Source organism: Mya arenaria, chromosome 15, assembly GCF_026914265.1.
Source record: "Mya arenaria isolate MELC-2E11 chromosome 15, ASM2691426v1".
In the NCBI taxonomy this organism is placed as follows: Eukaryota; Metazoa; Mollusca; class Bivalvia; order Myida; family Myidae; genus Mya; species Mya arenaria.
The window spans coordinates 32,897,282-32,916,249 of record NC_069136.1 but is presented as its reverse complement, the minus strand read 5'-3'; the positions used below and the strand labels follow the sequence as shown (position 1 = coordinate 32,916,249).

Here is an 18,968-nt window from a genome sequence, read left to right as displayed (position 1 = left end):
CTTTCCGTTTCCCTCTGTGGATTTTCGCTATCGCGGCCAACACAATGATTTTATCAACTCTCCCCATTCCTCTGAGTTTGAATTTAAGGCCCTCGGAGGGTGATCAGTTGACCGAAGAATAACGAACGTGGCGTTCCTTGGAGGGGTAAACTCCGTGAAACTCTGCAGACACTTGATAAGAATCAGAGCTAAAGTTATTTTATTTTTTTCAAATTTCAACCGATTATGATGGCTCCAGTAAATTGCTTTTTTTGTTTTTTTTCTCTGTACGTTTTGCATGAAGTTAACTTACCACAAGAATGCAGTCTTATTTCTCACTTTGCACATGCACCTTATAAACGTGTTATTTACTAATGACTGAATACATTGATAAACACTTTTCACCCGAAAAAGGCTTTGTTACTAATTACACATTTTCTGAAAATCAGGAGGTCAAACATGCGTTCATAGTTCAGAGCGCATGTTGAAGGCCTTCTTGCCTCATTTTCTGTGGAAAATTCCCTAAAATGTCATAGCTATTTTTAACCATCAATAATAAATAGCATATTCCATATTGTATTGATCATGTGCCTGACGTCAGAGGACAGGTCATGCTTCAGAATTGTATAAAATGTTGGCTGTTTTATGATGCAATACAATTAGTGGCAATACATCAATGATTCAATGTTTACTATTAACAAATTAAGACAATATTCAATTGGCATTTACGGACACAAATTCAAGTTTAACCCTGGTAAGGATCTTATAAGATTAACAATGTACATAAGCATAAAAACAAATAACTTCTGAACAAGAATGATTGCTTGATCTGATTATACACGGAGTTCCGCCGCGGGGTCATAAAATCGGACGATTTTCAACCCTTTCATTCATATTAAACTCTTCGGTGAACCAGCCACTCGGAGGAACTCGGTGGGATTTTAGCAAGGGAACAGTTTTACCCTCGGAGGAAGTCGCGCGATCATCAACTTTATCCCTCGGATTGAGCAAGGAAGGTGGGTCTAACTCATTGACTGTACTGTATGTTAGGGTTAAAATATATAACTGTTAGCTAAACTTTGTCTGTCAGTTATTCCATGGTACTTTTGTAGAATGTTAGGGAAAACTTTGTCTGTCAGTTATCCTACTTTGTCTGTCAGTTATCTCGCGGTGCTTGTGTAGAATATAAGGGATACTTGGTCAGTCAGTTATCACACGGTGCTTGTGTAGAATATAAGGGAAACTTTGTCTGTCGGTTATCTCACGGTCCTTGTGTAGAATATAAGGGAGACTTTGTCAGTCAGTTATCCCATTGTACTTGTGTAGAGTGTTAGGGGAAACTTTGTCTGTCAGTTATCACACGGTACTTGTGTAGAATGTTAGGGGATACTTTGTCTGTCAGTTATCACACGGTGCTTTGTATGTCAGTTATCCAAAAGTGCTTGTGTAGAATATTAGGGAAATTTTGTCTATCAGTTATCCCATGGTACTTGTGTAGAATATTAGGGAAATTTTGTCTATCAGTTATCCCATGGTACTTGTGTAGAATATTAGGGAAAACATTGTCTGTCAGTTATCCCACAGTACTTGTGTAGAATGTTGAGGGAAACTTTGTCTGTCAGTTATCCCATGGTACCTGTGTAGAATATTAGGGATACTTTGTCTGTCAGTTATCCCACAGTACTTGTGTAGAATGTTAGGCGAAACATTGTCTGTCAGTTATTGCATGGTACTTGTGTAGAATATTAGGGGAACTTTGTTTGTCAGTTATCCCACGGTACTTGTGGTGAATGTAAGGGGATACTTTTTCTGTTAGTTATACCACAGTGCTTGTGTAGAATATAAGGGAAACTTTGTCAGTCAGTTATCCCACAGTACTTGTGTAGAATGTTAGGGGAAACTTTGTCTGTCAGTTATCCCATGGTCCTTGTGTTGAATGTTAGGGGAAACTTTGGATGTCAGTTATCCCATGGTACTTGTGTAGAATGTGAGGGGAAACTTTGTCTGTCAGTTATCCCATGGTACTTGTGTTGAATGTTAGGGGAAACTTTGGATGTCAGTTATCCCATGGTACTTGTGTAGAATGTGAGGGGAAACTTTGTCTGTCAGTTATCCCATGGTACTTGTGTAAAATGTGAGGGGAAACTTTGTCCGTCAGTTATCATACAGTACTTGTGTAGAATGTAAGGGGAACTTTGAGGTCAGTTATCCCATGGTACTTGTGTAGAATGTTAGGGGATACATTGTCTGTCAGTTATCCCACGGTACATGTGTAGAATATTAGGGGACACTTTGTCTGTCAGTTATCCCATGGTACTTGTGTAGAATGTTAGGAGATACTTTGCATGTCAGTTATCCCACAGTTCTTGTGTAGAATGTTAGGGGAAACTTCGTCAGTTATCTCATGGTACTTTTGTGGAATGTTAGGGCATACATTGTCTGTCAGTTATCCCATGGTACTTATGTAGAATTTTAGGGAAACTTTGTCTGTCAGTTATCCCACAGTTCTTGTGTAGAATGTTAGGGATACTTTGTCTGTCAGTTATTGCATGGTACTTGTGTAGAATGTAAGAAAGCTTTGTCTGTCAGTTATCTCATGGTAATTGTGTAGAATGTTAGGGGAAACTTTGTCTGTCAGTTATTGCATGGTACTTGTATAGAATGTAAGAAAGCTTTGTCTGTCAGTTATCTCATGGTAATTGTGTAGAATGTTAGGGGAAGTTTTGTTTGTCAGTTATCCCATGGTAATTGTGTAGAATGTTAGGAAACTTTATCTGTCAGTTATTGCATGGTACTTGTGTAGAATGTTAGGGGAAGCTTTGTCTGTCAGTTATCTCATGGTACTTGTGTAGAATGTTAGGGCATACATTGTCTGTCAGTTATCTTATGGTACTTTTATAGAATGTTAGGGAAACTTTGTCTGTCAGTTATCCCACTGTACTTGTGTAGAATATTAGGGATACTTTGTCAGTGATTGCATGGTACTTGTGTAGAATGTTAGGGATACTTTGTCTATCAGTTATCTCATGGTACTTGTGTAGAATGTTAGGGGAAGCTTTGTCTATCAGTTATCCCACTGTACTTGTGTAGAATATTAGGGATACTTTGTCAGTGATTGCATGGTACTTGTGTAGAATGTTAGGGATACTTTGTCTATCAGTTATCTCATGGTACTTGTGTAGAATGTTAGGGGAAGCTTTGTCTGTCAGTTATCTCATGGTAATTGTTTAGAATGTTAGGAAACTTTGTCTGTCAGTTATCCCATGGTACTTGTGTAGAATGTTAGGGGAAGCTTTGTCTGTCAGTTATCTCATGGTACTTGTGTAGAATGTTAGGAAACTTTGTCTGTCAGTTATCTCATGGTACTTGTGTAGAATGTTAGGGGAAGCTTTGTCTGTCAGTTATCTCATGGTACTTGTGTAGAATGTAAGGGGAAGCTTTGTCTGTCAGTTATCTCATGGTACTTGTGTAGAATATTAGGGGAAACTTTGTCTGTCAGTTATCTCATGGTACTTGTGTAGAATGTTAGGGGAAACTTTGTCTGTCAGTTATCTCATGGTACTTGTGTAGAATGTTAGGGGAAACTTTGTCTGTCAGTTATCTCATGGTACTTGTGTAGAATATTAGGGGAAACTTTGTCTGTCAGTTATCTCATGGTACTTGTGTAGAATATTAGGGGAAGCTTTGTCTGTCAGTTATCTCATGGTACTTATGTAGAATGTTAGGGGAAACTTTGTCTGTCAGTAACTTTGTCTGTCAGTTATCTCATGGTACTTGTGTAGAATGTTAGGGGAAACTTTGTCTGTCAGTTATCTCATGGTACTTGTGTAGAATGTTAGGGGAAACTTTGTCTGTCAGTTATCTCATGGTACTTGTGTAGAATGTGAGGGGAAACTTTGTCTGTCAGTTATCTCATGGTACTTGTGTAGAATGTGAAGGGAAACTTTGTCTGTCAGTTATCCCATGGTACTTGTGTAGAATATTAGGGGAAACTTTGTCTGTCAGTTATCTCATGGTACTTGTGTAGAATGTTAGGGGAAACTTTGTCTGTCAGTTATCTCATGGTACTTGTGTAGAATATTAGGGGAAACTTTGTCTGTCAGTTATCCCATGGTACTTGTGTAGAATGTTAGGGGATACTTTGTCTGTCAGTTATCTCATGGTACTTGTGTAGAATGTTAGGGGAAACTTTGTCTGTCAGTTATCTCATGGTACTTGTGTAGAATGTTAGGGGAAACTTTGTCTGTCAGTTATCTCATGGTAATTGTGTAGAATGTTAGGGGAAACTTTGTCTGTCAGTTATCTCATGGTAATTGTGTAGAATGTTAGGGGAAACTTTGTCTGTCAGTTATCTCATGGTACTTGTGTAGAATGTTAGGGGAAACTTTGTCTGTCAGTTATCTCATGGTACTTGTGTAGAATGTTAGGGGAAACTTTGTCTGTCAGTTATCTCATGGTACTTGTGTAGAATGTTAGGGGATACTTTGTCTGTCAGTTATCTCATGGTAATTGGGTAGAATGTTAGGGGATACTTTGTCTGTCAGTTATCCCATGGTACTTGTGTAGAATATTAGGAAACTTTGTCTGTCAGTTATCTCATGGTACTTGTGTAGAATGTTAGGAAACTTTGTCTGTCAGTTATCCCATGGTACTTGTGTAGAATGTTAGGGGAAACTTTGTCTGTCAGTTATCTCATGGTACTTGTGTAGAATGTGAGGGGAAACTTTGTCTGTCAGTTATCTCATGGTACTTGTGTAGAATATTAGGGGATACTTTGTCTGTCAGTTATCTCATGGTACTTGTGTAGAATGTGAGGGGAAACTTTGTCTGTCAGTTATCTCATGGTACTTGTGTAGAATATTAGGGGATACTTTGTCTGTCAGTTATCTCATGGTACTTGTGTAGAATGTTAGGGGAAACTTTGTCTGTCAGTTATCTCATGGTACTTGTGTAGAATGTTAGGGGAAACTTTGTCTGTCAGTTATCCCATGGTACTTGTGTAGAATGTTAGGGGAAACTTTGTCTGTCAGTTATCCCATGGTACTTGTGTAGAATATTAGGGGAAACTTTGTCTGTCAGTTATCTCATGGTACTTGTGTAGAATGTTAGGGGAAACTTTGTCTGTCAGTTATCTCATGGTAATTGTGTAGAATGTTAGGGGAAACTTTGTCTGTCAGTTATATCATGGTACTTATGTAGAATGTTAGGGGAAACTTTGTCTGTCAGTTATATCATGGTACTTATGTAGAATGTTAGGGGAAACTTTGTCTGTCAGTTATCCCATGGTACTTGTGTAGAATGTTAGGGGAAACTTTGTCTGTCAGTTATCTCATGGTACTTGTGTAGAATATTAGGGGAAACTTTGTCTGTCAGTTATCCCATGGTACTTGTGTAGAATGTTAGGGGAAGCTTTGTCTGTCAGTTATCTCATGGTAATTGTGTAGAATGTTAGGAAACTTTGTCTGTCAGTTATCCCATGGTACTTGTGTAGAATGTTAGGGGAAGCTTTGTCTGTCAGTTATCTCATGGTACTTGTGTAGAATGTTAGGAAACTTTGTCTGTCAGTTATCTCATGGTACTTGTGTAGAATGTTAGGGGAAGCTTTGTCTATCAGTTATCTCATGGTACTTGTGTAGAATGTAAGGGGAAGCTTTGTCTGTCAGTTATCTCATGGTACTTGTGTAGAATATTAGGGGAAACTTTGTCTGTCAGTTATCTCATGGTACTTGTGTAGAATATTAGGGGAAACTTTGTCTGTCAGTTATCTCATGGTACTTGTGTAGAATATTAGGGGAAACTTTGTCTGTCAGTTATCTCATGGTACTTGTGTAGAATATTAGGGGAAACTTTGTCTGTCAGTTATCTCATGGTACTTGTGTAGAATATTAGGGGAAGCTTTGTCTGTCAGTTATCTCATGGTACTTGTGTAGAATATTAGGGGAAACTTTGTCTGTCAGTAACTTTGTCTGTCAGTTATCTCATGGTACTTGTGTAGAATGTTAGGGGAAACTTTGTCTGTCAGTTATCTCATGGTACTTGTGTAGAATGTTAGGGGAAACTTTGTCTGTCAGTTATCTCATGGTACTTGTGTAGAATGTGAGGGGAAACTTTGTCTGTCAGTTATCTCATGGTACTTGTGTAGAATGTTAGGGGAAACTTTGTCTGTCAGTTATCCCATGGTACTTGTGTAGAATATTAGGGGAAACTTTGTCTGTCAGTTATCTCATGGTACTTGTGTAGAATGTTAGGGGAAACTTTGTCTGTCAGTTATCTCATGGTACTTGTGTAGAATATTAGGGGAAACTTTGTCTGTCAGTTATCTCATGGTACTTGTGTAGAATGTTAGGGGATACTTTGTCTGTCAGTTATCTCATGGTACTTGTGTAGAATGTTAGGGGAAATTTGTCTGTCAGTTATCTCATGGTAATTGTGTAGAATGTTAGGGGAAACTTTGTCTGTCAGTTATCTCATGGTACTTGTGTAGAATGTTAGGGGAAACTTTGTCTGTCAGTTATCTCATGGTAATTGTGTAGAATGTTAGGGGAAACTTTGTCTGTCAGTTATCTCATGGTACTTGTGTAGAATGTTAGGGGAAACTTTGTCTGTCAGTTATCTCATGGTACTTGTGTAGAATGTTAGGGGAAACTTTGTCTGTCAGTTATCTCATGGTACTTGTGTAGAATGTTAGGGGATACTTTGTCTGTCAGTTATCTCATGGTAATTGGGTAGAATGTTAGGGGATACTTTGTCTGTCAGTTATCCCATGGTACTTGTGTAGAATATTAGGAAACTTTGTCTGTCAGTTATCTCATGGTACTTGTGTAGAATGTTAGGAAACTTTGTCTGTCAGTTATCCCATGGTACTTGTGTAGAATGTTAGGGGAAACTTTGTCTGTCAGTTATCTCATGGTACTTGTGTAGAATGTGAGGGGAAACTTTGTCTGTCAGTTATCTCATGGTAATTGTGTAGAATATTAGGGGATACTTTGTCTGTCAGTTATCTCATGGTACTTGTGTAGAATGTGAGGGGAAACTTTGTCTGTCAGTTATCTCATGGTACTTGTGTAGAATATTAGGGGATACTTTGTCTGTCAGTTATCTCATGGTACTTGTGTAGAATGTTAGGGGAAACTTTGTCTGTCAGTTATCTTATGGTACTTGTGTAGAATGTTAGGGGAAACTTTGTCTGTCAGTTATCTCATGGTACTTGTGTAGAATGTTAGGGGAAACTTTGTCTGTCAGTTATCTCATGGTACTTGTGTAGAATATTAGGGGAAACTTTGTCTGTCAGTTATCCCATGGTACTTGTGTAGAATGTTAGGGGAAACTTTGTCTGTCAGTTATCTCATGGTACTTGTGTAGAATGTTAGGGGAAACTTTGTCTGTCAGTTATCTCATGGTACTTGTGTAGAATGTTAGGGGAAACTTTGTCTGTCAGTTATCCCATGGTACTTGTGTAGAATGTTAGGGGAAACTTTGTCTGTCAGTTATCTCATGGTACTTGTGTAGAATGTTAGGGGAAACTTTGTCTGTCAGTTATCTCATGGTACTTGTGTAGAATGTTAGGGGAAACTTTGTCTGTCAGTTATCTCATGGTACTTGTGTAGAATGTTAGGGGAAACTTTGTCTGTCAGTTATCTCATGGTACTTGTGTAGAATATTAGGGGAAACTTTGTCTGTCAGTTATCTCATGGTACTTGTGTAGAATGTTAGGGGAAACTTTGTCTGTCAGTTATCTCATGGTACTTGTGTAGAATATTAGGGGAAACTTTGTCTGTCAGTTATCTCATGGTACTTGTGTAGAATATTAGGGGAAACTTTGTCTGTCAGTTATCTCATGGTAATTGTGTAGAATGTTAGGGGAAACTTTGTCTGTCAGTTATCTCATGGTACTTGTGTAGAATATTAGGGGAAACTTTGTCTGTCAGTTATCTCATGGTAATTGTGTAGAATGTTAGGGGAAACTTTGTCTGTCAGTTATCTCATGGTACTTGTGTAGAATGTTAGGGGAAACTTTGTCTGTCAGTTATCTCATGGTAATTGTGTAGAATGTTAGGGGAAACTTTGTCTGTCAGTTATCTCATGGTACTTGTGTAGAATGTTAGGGGAAACTTTGTCTGTCAGTTATCTCATGGTAATTGTGTAGAATGTTAGGGGAAACTTTGTCTATCAGTTATATCATGGTACTTGTGTAGAATGTTAGGGGATACTTTGTCTGTCAGTTATCTCATGGTACTTGTGTAGAATGTTAGGGGAAGCTTTGTCTGTCAGTTATCTCATGGTACTTGTGTAGAATATTAGGGATACTTTGTCTGTCAGTTATCTCATGGTACTTGTGTAGAATGTTAGGGATACTTTGTCTGTCAGTTATCCCATGGTACTTGTGTAGAATGTTAGGGGAAGCTTTGTCTATCAGTTATCCCATGGTACTTGTGTAGAATGTTAGCAAACTTTGTCTGTCAGTTATCTCATGGTACTTGTGTAGAATGTTAGGGGAAGCTTTGTCTGTCAGTTATCTCATGGTAATTGTGTAGAATGTTAGGGGAAGCTTTGTCTGTCAGTTATCTCATGGTACTGGTGTAGAATATTAGGGGAAACTTTGTCTGTCAGTTATCTCATGGTACTTGTGTAGAATATAAGGGGAAACTTTGTCTGTCAGTTATCTCATGGTAATTGTGTAGAATGTTAGGGGAAGCTTTGTCTGTCAGTTATCTCATGGTACTTGTGTAGAATGTTAGGAAACTTTGTCTGTCAGTTATCTCATGGTACTTGTGTAAAATATTAGGAAGCTTTGTTTGTCAGTTATCCCATGGTACTTGTGTAGAATATAAGGGAAACTTTGTTTGTTAGTTATTGCATGGTAATTGTGTAGAATATTAGGAAACCTTGTCTGTCAGTTATCTCATGGTACTTGTGTAGAATGTTAGGGGAAGCTTTGTCTGTCAGTTATCTCATGGTACTTGTGTAGAATGTTAGGGGAAACTTTGTCAGTTATCCCATGGTACTTGTGTAGAATGTTAGGAAACTTTGTCTGTCAGTTATCTCATGGTACTTGTGTAGAATGTTAGGGGAAGCTTTGTCTGTCAGTTATCTTATGGTACTTTTATAGAATGTTAGGGCATACATTGTCTGTCAGTTATCCAATGGTACTTGTGTAGAACTTTAAGGAAACTTTGTCTGTCAGTTATCTCATGGTACTTGTGTAGAATGTTAGGGGAAGCTTTGTCTGTCAGTTATCTCATGGTAATTGTGTAGAATGTTAGGGGAAACTTTGTCAGTTATCCCATGGTACTTGTGTAGAATGTTAGGAAACTTTGTCTGTCAGTTATCTTATGGTACTTTTATAGAATGTTAGGGCATACATTGTCTGTCAGTTATCCAATGGTACTTGTGTAGAACTTTAAGGAAACTTTGTCTGTCAGTTATCTCATGGTACTTGTGTAGAATGTTAGGAAACTTTGTCTGTCAGTTATCTCATGGTAATTGTGTAGAATGTTAGGGGAAACTTTGCCAGTTATCCCATGGTACTTGTGTAGAATGTTAGGAAACTTTGTCTGTCAGTTATCTCATGGTACTTGTGTAGAATGTTAGGAAACCTTGTCTGTCAGTTATCTCATGGTACTTGTGTAAAATATTAGGAAGCTTTGTTTGTCAGTTATCCCATGGTACTTGTGTAGAATATAAGGGAAACTTTGTTTGTTAGTTATTGCATGGTAATTGTGTAGAATATTAGGAAACCTTGTCTGTCAGTTATCTCATAGTACTTGTGTAGAATGTTAGGAAGCTTTGTCTGTCAGTTATCCCATGGTACTTGTGTAGAATATTAAAAAGCTTTGTCTGTCAGTTATCCCATGGTACTTGTGTAGAATGTTAGCAAGCTTTGTCTGTCAGTTATCCCATGGTACTTGTGTAGAATGTTAGGAAGCTTTGTCTGTCAGTTATCCCATGGTACTTGTGTAGAATGTTAGGGAGCTTTGTCTGTCAGTTATCTCATGGTACTTGTGTAGAATGTTAGGAAGCTTTGTCTGTCAGTTATCCCATGGTACTTGTGTAGAATATTAGGAAGCTTTGTCTGTCAGTTATCTCATGGTACTTGTGTAGAATATTAGGAAGCTTTGTCTGTCAGTTGTCCCATGGTACTTGTGTAGAATGTTAGGAAGCTTTGTCTGTCAGTTATCCCATGGTACTTGTGTAGAATGTTAGCAAGCTTTGTCTGTCAGTTATCTCATGGTACTTGTGTAGAATGTTAGGAAGCTTTGTCTGTCAGTTATCCCATGGTACTTGTGTAGAATGTTAGGAAGCTTTGTCTGTCAGTTATCCCATGGTGCTTGTGTAGAATGTTAGGAAGCTTTGTCTGTCAGTTATCTCATGGTGCTTGTGTAGAATGTTAGGAAGCTTTGTCTGTCAGTTATCCCATGGTGCTTGTGTAGAATGTTAGGAAGCTTTGTCTGTCAGTTATCCCATGGTGCTTGTGTAGAATGTTAGGAAGCTTTGTCTGTCAGTTATTCCATGGTGCTTGTGTAGAATGTTAGGGAAGCTTTGTCTGTCAGTTATCCCATGGTACTTGTGTAGAATGTTAGGAAGCTTTGTCTGTCAGTTATCCCATGGTGCTTGTGTAGAATGTTAGGAAGCTTTGTCTGTCAGTTATCCCATGGTGCTTGTGTAGAATGTTAGGGAAGCTTTGTCTGTCAGTTATCTCATGGTGCTTGTGTAGAATATTAGGGGAAGCTTTGTCTGTCAGTTATCCCATGGTACTTGTGTAGAATATTAGGGTATACTTTGTCTGTCAGTTATCTCATGGTACTTGTGTAGAATGTTAGCAAGCTTTGTCTGTCAGTTATCCCACAGTACTTGTGTAGAATGTTAGGAAGCTTTGTCTGTCAGTTATCCCATGGTGCTTGTGTAGAATGTTAGGGGAAGCTTTGTCTGTCAGTTATCTCATGGTACTTGTGTAGAATGTTAGGAAGCTTTGTCTGTCAGTTATCCCATGGTGCTTGTATAGAATGTTAGGGGAAGCTTTGTCTGTCAGTTATCTCATGGTACTTGTGTAGAATGTTAGGAAGCTTTGTCTGTCAGTTATCTCATGGTAATTGTGTAGAATGTTAGGGGAAACTTTGTCAGTTATCCCATGGTACTTGTGTAGAATGTTAGGAAACTTTGTCTGTCAGTTATCTTATGGTACTTTTATAGAATGTTAGGGCATACATTGTCTGTCAGTTATCCAATGGTACTTGTGTAGAACTTTAAGGAAACTTTGTCTGTCAGTTATCTCATGGTACTTGTGTAGAATGTTAGGAAACTTTGTCTGTCAGTTATCTCATGGTAATTGTGTAGAATGTTAGGGGAAACTTTGTCAGTTATCCCATGGTACTTGTGTATAATGTTAGGAAACTTTGTCTGTCAGTTATCTCATGGTACTTGTGTAGAATGTTAGGAAACCTTGTCTGTCAGTTATCTCATGGTACTTGTGTAAAATATTAGGAAGCTTTGTTTGTCAGTTATCCCATGGTACTTGTGTAGAATATAAGGGAAACTTTGTTTGTTAGTTATTGCATGGTAATTGTGTAGAATATTAGGAAACCTTGTCTGTCAGTTATCTCATAGTACTTGTGTAGAATGTTAGGAAGCTTTGTCTGTCAGTTATCCCATGGTACTTGTGTAGAATATTAGGAAGCTTTGTCTGTCAGTTATCCCATGGTACTTGTGTAGAATGTTAGCAAGCTTTGTCTGTCAGTTATCCCATGGTACTTGTGTAGAATGTTAGGAAGCTTTGTCTGTCAGTTATCCCATGGTACTTGTGTAGAATGTTAGGGAGCTTTGTCTGTCAGTTATCTCATGGTACTTGTGTAGAATGTTAGGAAGCTTTGTCTGTCAGTTATCCCATGGTACTTGTGTAGAATATTAGGAAGCTTTGTCTGTCAGTTATCTCATGGTACTTGTGTAGAATATTAGGAAGCTTTGTCTGTCAGTTGTCCCATGGTACTTGTGTAGAATGTTAGGAAGCTTTGTCTGTCAGTTATCCCATGGTACTTGTGTAGAATGTTAGCAAGCTTTGTCTGTCAGTTATCTTATGGTACTTGTGTAGAATGTTAGGAAGCTTTGTCTGTCAGTTATCCCATGGTACTTGTGTAGAATGTTAGGAAGCTTTGTCTGTCAGTTATCCCATGGTGCTTGTGTAGAATGTTAGGAAGCTTTGTCTGTCAGTTATCCCATGGTGCTTGTGTAGAATGTTAGGAAGCTTTGTCTGTCAGTTATCCCATGGTGCTTGTGTAGAATGTTAGGAAGCTTTGTCTGTCAGTTATCCCATGGTGCTTGTGTAGAATGTTAGCAAGCTTTGTCTGTCAGTTATCCCATGGTGCTTGTGTAGAATGTTAGGGAAGCTTTGTCTGTCAGTTATCCCATGGTACTTGTGTAGAATGTTAGCAAGCTTTGTCTGTCAGTTATCCCATGGTGCTTGTGTAGAATGTTAGGAAGCTTTGTCTGTCAGTTATCCCATGGTGCTTGTGTAGAATGTAAGGGAAGCTTTGTCTGTCAGTTATCTCATGGTGCTTGTGTAGAATATTAGGGGAAGCTTTGTCTGTCAGTTATCCCATGGTACTTGTGTAGAATATTAGGGGATACTTTGTCTGTCAGTTATCTCATGGTACTTGTGTAGAATGTTAGCAAGCTTTGTCTGTCAGTTATCCCACAGTACTTGTGTAGAATGTTAGGAAGCTTTGTCTGTCAGTTATCCCATGGTGCTTGTGTAGAATGTTAGGGGAAGCTTTGTCTGTCAGTTATCTCATGGTACTTGTGTAGAATGTTAGGAAGCTTTGTCTGTCAGTTATCCCATGGTGCTTGTGTAGAATGTTAGGAGAAGCTTTGTCTGTCAGTTATCTCATGGTACTTGTGTAGAATGTTAGGAAGCTTTGTCTGTCAGTTATCCCACAGTACTTGTGTAGAATGTTAGGAAGCTTTGTCTGTCAGTTATCCCATGGTGCTTGTGTAGAATGTTAGGGAAGCTTTGTCTGTCAGTAATCTCATGGTACTTGTGTAGAATGTTAGGAAGCTTTGTCTGTCAGTTATCCCATTGTGCTTGTGTAGAATGTTAGGAAGCTTTGTCTGTCAGTTATCCCATGGTGCTTGTGTAGAATGTTAGGGAAGCTTTGTCTGTCAGTTATCTCATGGTGCTTGTGTAGAATATTAGGGGAAGCTTTGTCTGTCAGTTATCCCATGGTACTTGTGTAGAATATTAGCAGACCTTGTCTGTCAGTTATCTCATGGTACTTGTGTAGAATGTTAGCAAGCTTTGTCTGTCAGTTATCCCACAGTGTAGAATGTTAGGAAGCTTTGTCTGTCAGTTATCTCATTGTACTTGTGTAGAATGTTAGGGGAAACTTTGTCCGTAAGTTATCCCATGCTTCTTGTGTAGAATATGAGGGATACTTTGCCTGTCAGTTAACTTATAGTACTTGTGTAGATTGTTAGGGGAATCTTTGTCAGTCAGTTATCCCATGGTACTTGTGTAGAATGTTTGGGGAAACTTTGTCCGTAAGTTATCGCATGCTTCTTGTGTAGAATATAATGGAAACTTTGCCTGTCAGTTAACCCATGGTACTTACGTAAAATGTTAGGGGAATCTTTGTCTGTCAGTTATCCCATGCTACTTTTGTAGATTGTTTGGGGATACCTTGTCAGTTATCCCACGGCACTTGTGTAGAATGTTAGGGGAAACTTTGTCAGTTATCCCACGGCACTTCTGTAGAATATTAGGGGAAACATTGACTGTCAGTAAACCCACAGTACTTGTGTAGAATATTATTGAAACTTTGTCTGTCAGTTATCTCATGGTAATTGTGTAGAATGTTAGGTGAAACTTTGTCGGTCAGTTATCCCACGGCACTTGTGTAGAATGTTAGGGGAAACTTTGTCAGTTATCCCATGGCACTTCTGTAGAATATTAGTGGAAACATTGACTGTCAGTAAACCCACAGTACTTGTGTAGAATATTAGGGAAACTTTGTCTGTCAGTTATCCCACAGTACTTGTGTAGAATGTTAGGGGATACTTTGTCTGTCTGTTATCCCACAGTACTTGTGTAGAATGTTAGGGGAATTTTTGTGGTCAGTTATCCCATGGTACTTGTGTAGAATGTAAGGGGATACTTTGTCTTTCAGTTATCCCATGGTACTTGTGTAGAATGTGAGGGAAACTTTGTCAGTTATCTTATGGTACTTTTATAGAATGTTAGGGCATACATTGTCTGTCAGTTATCCAATGGTACTTGTGTGGAACTTTAAGGAAACTTTGTCTGTCAGTTATTGCATGGTACTTGTGTAGAATGTTAGGAAGCTTTGTCTGTCATATATCTCATGGTACTTTTGTAGAATGTTAGGGGAAACTTTGTCTGTCAGTTATCTCATGGTACTTGAGTAGAATGTTAGGAGAAACTTTGTCTTTCAGTTATCGCATGATACTTGTGTAGAATATAAGGGAAATTTTTTATGTCAGTTATCCCATCCTACTTGTGTAGCTTGTTATGGGATACTTTGTCAGTTATCCCACAGCACTTGTGTAGAATGTTAGGGGGAAACTTTGTCAATTATTGCATGGTACTTGTGTAGAATGTTAGGGCATACTTTGTCTGTGAGTTATCCCACAGTACCTGTGTAGAATATAAGGGAAACTTTGTCTGTGATTTATCCCATAGTACTTGTGTAGAATGTTAGGGGAAGCTTTGTTTGTCAGCTATCCCTAGGTACTTGTGTAGAATGTTGGGGGAAACTTTGTTTGTCAGTTATTCCATGGTACTTGTGTAGAATGTAAGGCGGAAACTTTGTCTGTCAGATATCCCCAATACTTGTGTAGAATGTTAGGGGATACTTTGTCCGTCAGTTATCCCATGGTATTTGTGTAGAATATAAGGGAAACTTTATCTGTCAGTTATTGCATGGTAATTGTGTAGAATATTAGGGGAAGCTTTGTCTGTCAGTTATTGCATGGTACTTGTGTAGAATGTTAGGGGAAACTTTGTCTGTCAGTTATCTCATGGTACTTGTGTAGAATGTTAGGGGAAACTTTGTCTGTCAGTTATCCCATGGTACTTGTGTAGAATGTTAGGAAACTTTGTCTGTCAGTTATCCCACAGTACTTGTGTAGAATGTTAGGAAACATTGTCTGTCAGTTATCCCATGGTACTTGTGTAGAATATTAGGGGAAACTTTGTCTGTCAGTTATCTCATGGTACTTGTGTAGAATGTTAGGGGAAACTTTGTCTGTCAGTTATCCCATGGTACTTGTGTAGAATGTTAGGAAACTTTGTCTGTCAGTTATCCCACAGTACTTGTGTAGAATGTTAGGGGAAACTTTGTCTGTCAGTTATCCCACCGTACTTGTGTAGAATGTTAGGGGATACTTTGTCTGTCAGTTATCCCACAGTACTTGTGTAGAATGTTAGGGCATACTTTGTCTGTGAGTTATCCCATGGTACTTGTGTAGAATATTAGGGAAACTTTGTCTGTCAGTTATCCCACGGTACTTGTGTAGAATGTTAGGGGAAACTTTGTTTGTCAGTTATCCCATGGTACTTGTGTAGAATGTTAGGGGATACTTTGTCTGTCAGTTATCCCACAGTACTTGTGTAGAATATAAGGGAAACCTTGTCTGTCAGTTATCTCATGGTACTTGTGTAGAATATTAGGAAGCATTGTCTGTCAGTTATCCCATAGTACTTGTGTAGAATGTTAGGGGATACTTTGTCTGTCAGTTGTCCCATGGTACTTGTGTAGAATATAAGGGAAGCTTTGTCTGTCAGTTATTGCATGGTAATTGTGTAGAATGTTAGGGGAAGCTTTGTCTGTCAGTTATCTCATGGTACTTGTGTAGAATGTTAGGGGAAACTTTGTCTGTCAGTTATCCCATGGTACTTGTGTAGAATGTTAGGGGATACTTTTTTTGTCAGTTATCCCACGGTACTTGTGTAGAATGTTAGGGGAAACTTTGTCTGTCAGTTATCCCATGGTACTTGTGTAGAATGTTAGGGGAAACTTTGTCTGTCAGTTATCCCACGGTACTTGTGTAGAATGTTAGGGGAAACTTTGTATGTCAGTTATCCCATGGTACTTGTGTAGAATGTTAGGGGGTACTTTGTCTGTCAGTTATCCCACAGTACTTGTGTAGAATGTTAGGGGATACTTTGTCTGTCAGTTATCCCATGGTACTTGTTTAGAATATAAGGGAAACTTTGTCTGTCAGTTATTACATGGTAATTGTGTAGAATATTATGAAACCTTGTCTGTCAGTTATCTCATGGTGCTTGTGTAGAATGTTAGAAAGCTTTGTCTGTCAGCTATCCCATGGTACTTGTGTAGAATGTTAGGGGATACTTTATCTGTCAGTTATCCCATAGTACTTGTGTAGAATATAAGGGAAACTTTGTCTGTCAGTTATTGCATGGTAATTGTGTAGAATGTTAGGGGAAGCTTTGTCTGTCAGTTATTGCATGGTAATTGAGTAGAATGTTAGTGGAAGCTTTGTTTGTCAGTTATCCCATGTTACTTGTGTAGAATGTTAGGGGATACTTTGTCTGTCAGTTATCTCATGGTACTTGTGTAGAATGTTAGGGGAAACTTTGTCTGTCAGTTATCCCACAGTACTTGTGTAGAATGTTAGGGAAATTTTGTCTGTCAGTTATCCCACAGTACTTGTTTAAAATGTTTGGGGAATTTTTGTCTGCCAGTTATCCCATAGTACTTGTGTAGAATGTTAGGGAAACTTTGTCTGTCAGTTATCCCATAGTACTTGTGTAGAATGTTAGGGGAAGCTTTGTCTGTCATTTATCTCATGGTACTTGTGTAGAATGTTAGGGGAAACTTTGTCTGTCAGTTATCCCATGGTACTTGTGTAGAATGTTAGGGGATACTTTTTTTGTCAGTTATCCCACGGTACTTGTGTAGAATGTTAGGGGAAACTTTGTCTGTCAGTTATCCCATGGTACTTGTGTAGAATGTTAGGGGAAACTTTGTCTGTCAGTTATCCCACGGTACTTGTGTAGAATGTTAGGGGAAACTTTGTATGTCAGTTATCCCATGGTTCTTGTGTAGAATGTTAGGGGGTACTTTGTCCGTCAGTTATCCCACAGTACTTGTGTAGAATGTTAGGGGATACTTTGTCTGTCAGTTATCCCATGGTACTTGTGTAGAATATAAGGGAAACTTTGTCTGTCAGTTATTACATGGTAATTGTGTAGAATATTAGGAAACCTTGTCTGTCAGCTATCCCATGGTACTTGTGTAGAATGTTAGGGGATACTTTGTCTGTCAGTTATCTCATGGTACTTGTGTAGAATGTTAGGGGAAACTTTGTCTGTCAGCTATCCCATGGTACTTGTGTAGAATGTTAGGGGATACTTTATCTGTCAGTTATCCCATAGTACTTGTGTAGAATATAAGGGAAACTTTGTCTGTCAGTTATTGCATGGTAATTGTGTAGAATGTTAGGGGAAGCTTTGTCTGTCAGTTATTGCATGGTAATTGAGTAGAATGTTAGGGGAAACTTTGTCTGTCAGCTATCCCATGGTACTTGTGTAGAATGTTAGGGGATACTTTATCTGTCAGTTATCCCATAGTACTTGTGTAGAATTTAAGGGAAACTTTGTCTGTCAGTTATTGCATGGTAATTGTGTAGAATGTTAGGGGAAGCTTTGTCTGTCAGTTATTGCATGGTAATTGAGTAGAATGTTAGGGGAAGCTTTGTTTGTCAGTTATCCCATGTTACTTGTGTAGAATGTTAGGGGATACTTTGTCTGTCAGTTATCCCATAGTACTTGTGTAGAATGTTAGGGGATACTTTGTCTGTCAGTTATCCCACGGTACTTGTGTAGAATGTTAGGGAAACTTTGTCTGTCAGTTATCCCACAGTACTTGTGTAGAATGTTTGGGGAATTTTTGTCTGCCAGTTATCCCATAGTACTTGTGTAGAATGTTAGGGAAACTTTGTCTGTCAGTTATCCCATAGTACTTGTGTAGAATGTTTGGGGAAACTTTGTCTGTCAGTTATCCCACAGTACTTGTAGAATATTAGGGGATACATTGTCTGTCAGTTATCCCATTAGGGGATACATTGTCTGTCAGTTATCCCACGGTACATGTGTAGAATATTAGGGAAAACTTTGTCTGTGAGTTATCCCATGGTACTTGTGTAGAATGTTAGGGGAAACTTTGTCCGTCAGTTATCCCATGGTACATGTGTAGAAAATTAGGGGATACATTGTCTGTAAGTTATCCCATTAGGGGATACAATGTCTGTCAGTTATCCCACGGTACATGTGTAGAATATTAGGGGAAACTTTGTCTGTGAGTTATCCCATGGTACTTGTGTAGAATGTTAGGGGAAACTTTGTCCGTCAGTTATCCCATGGTACATGTGTAGAATATTAGGGGATACATTGTCTGTCAGTTATCCCATTAGGGGATACATTGTCTGTCAGTTATCCCACGGTACATGTGTAGAATATAAGGGGAAACTTTGTCTGTGAGTTATCCCATAGTACTTGTGTAGAATATAAGGGAAACTTTGTCTGTCAGTTATTGCATGGTAATTGTGTAGAATGTTAGGGGAAGCTTTGTCTGTCAGTTATTGCATGGTAATTGAGTAGAATGTTAGTGGAAGCTTTGTTTGTCAGTTATCCCATGTTACTTGTGTAGAATGTTAGGGGATACTTTGTCTGTCAGTTATCCCATAGTACTTGTGTAGAATGTTAGGGGATACTTTGTCTGTCAGTTATCCCACAGTACTTGTGTAGAATGTTAGGGAAATTTTGTCTGTCAGTTATCCCACAGTACTTGTTTAAAATGTTTGGGGAATTTTTGTCTGCCAGTTATCCCATAGTACTTGTGTAGAATGTTAGGGAAACTTTGTCTGTCAGTTATCCCATAGTACTTGTGTAGAATGTTAGGGGAAGCTTTGTCTGTCAGTTATCTCATGGTACTTGTGTAGAATGTTAGGGGAAA

The 18,968-nt window shown here is 38.6% G+C and overlaps 1 protein-coding gene across 4 annotated transcripts in view; it reads left to right on the top strand.

Annotated features, from left to right (window-relative positions):
• The window catches only part of LOC128220055 (protein timeless-like), a 194,449-nt gene that overhangs the window by 11,810 nt on the left and 163,671 nt on the right, over positions 1–18,968 (top strand). The window lies entirely within an intron of this gene.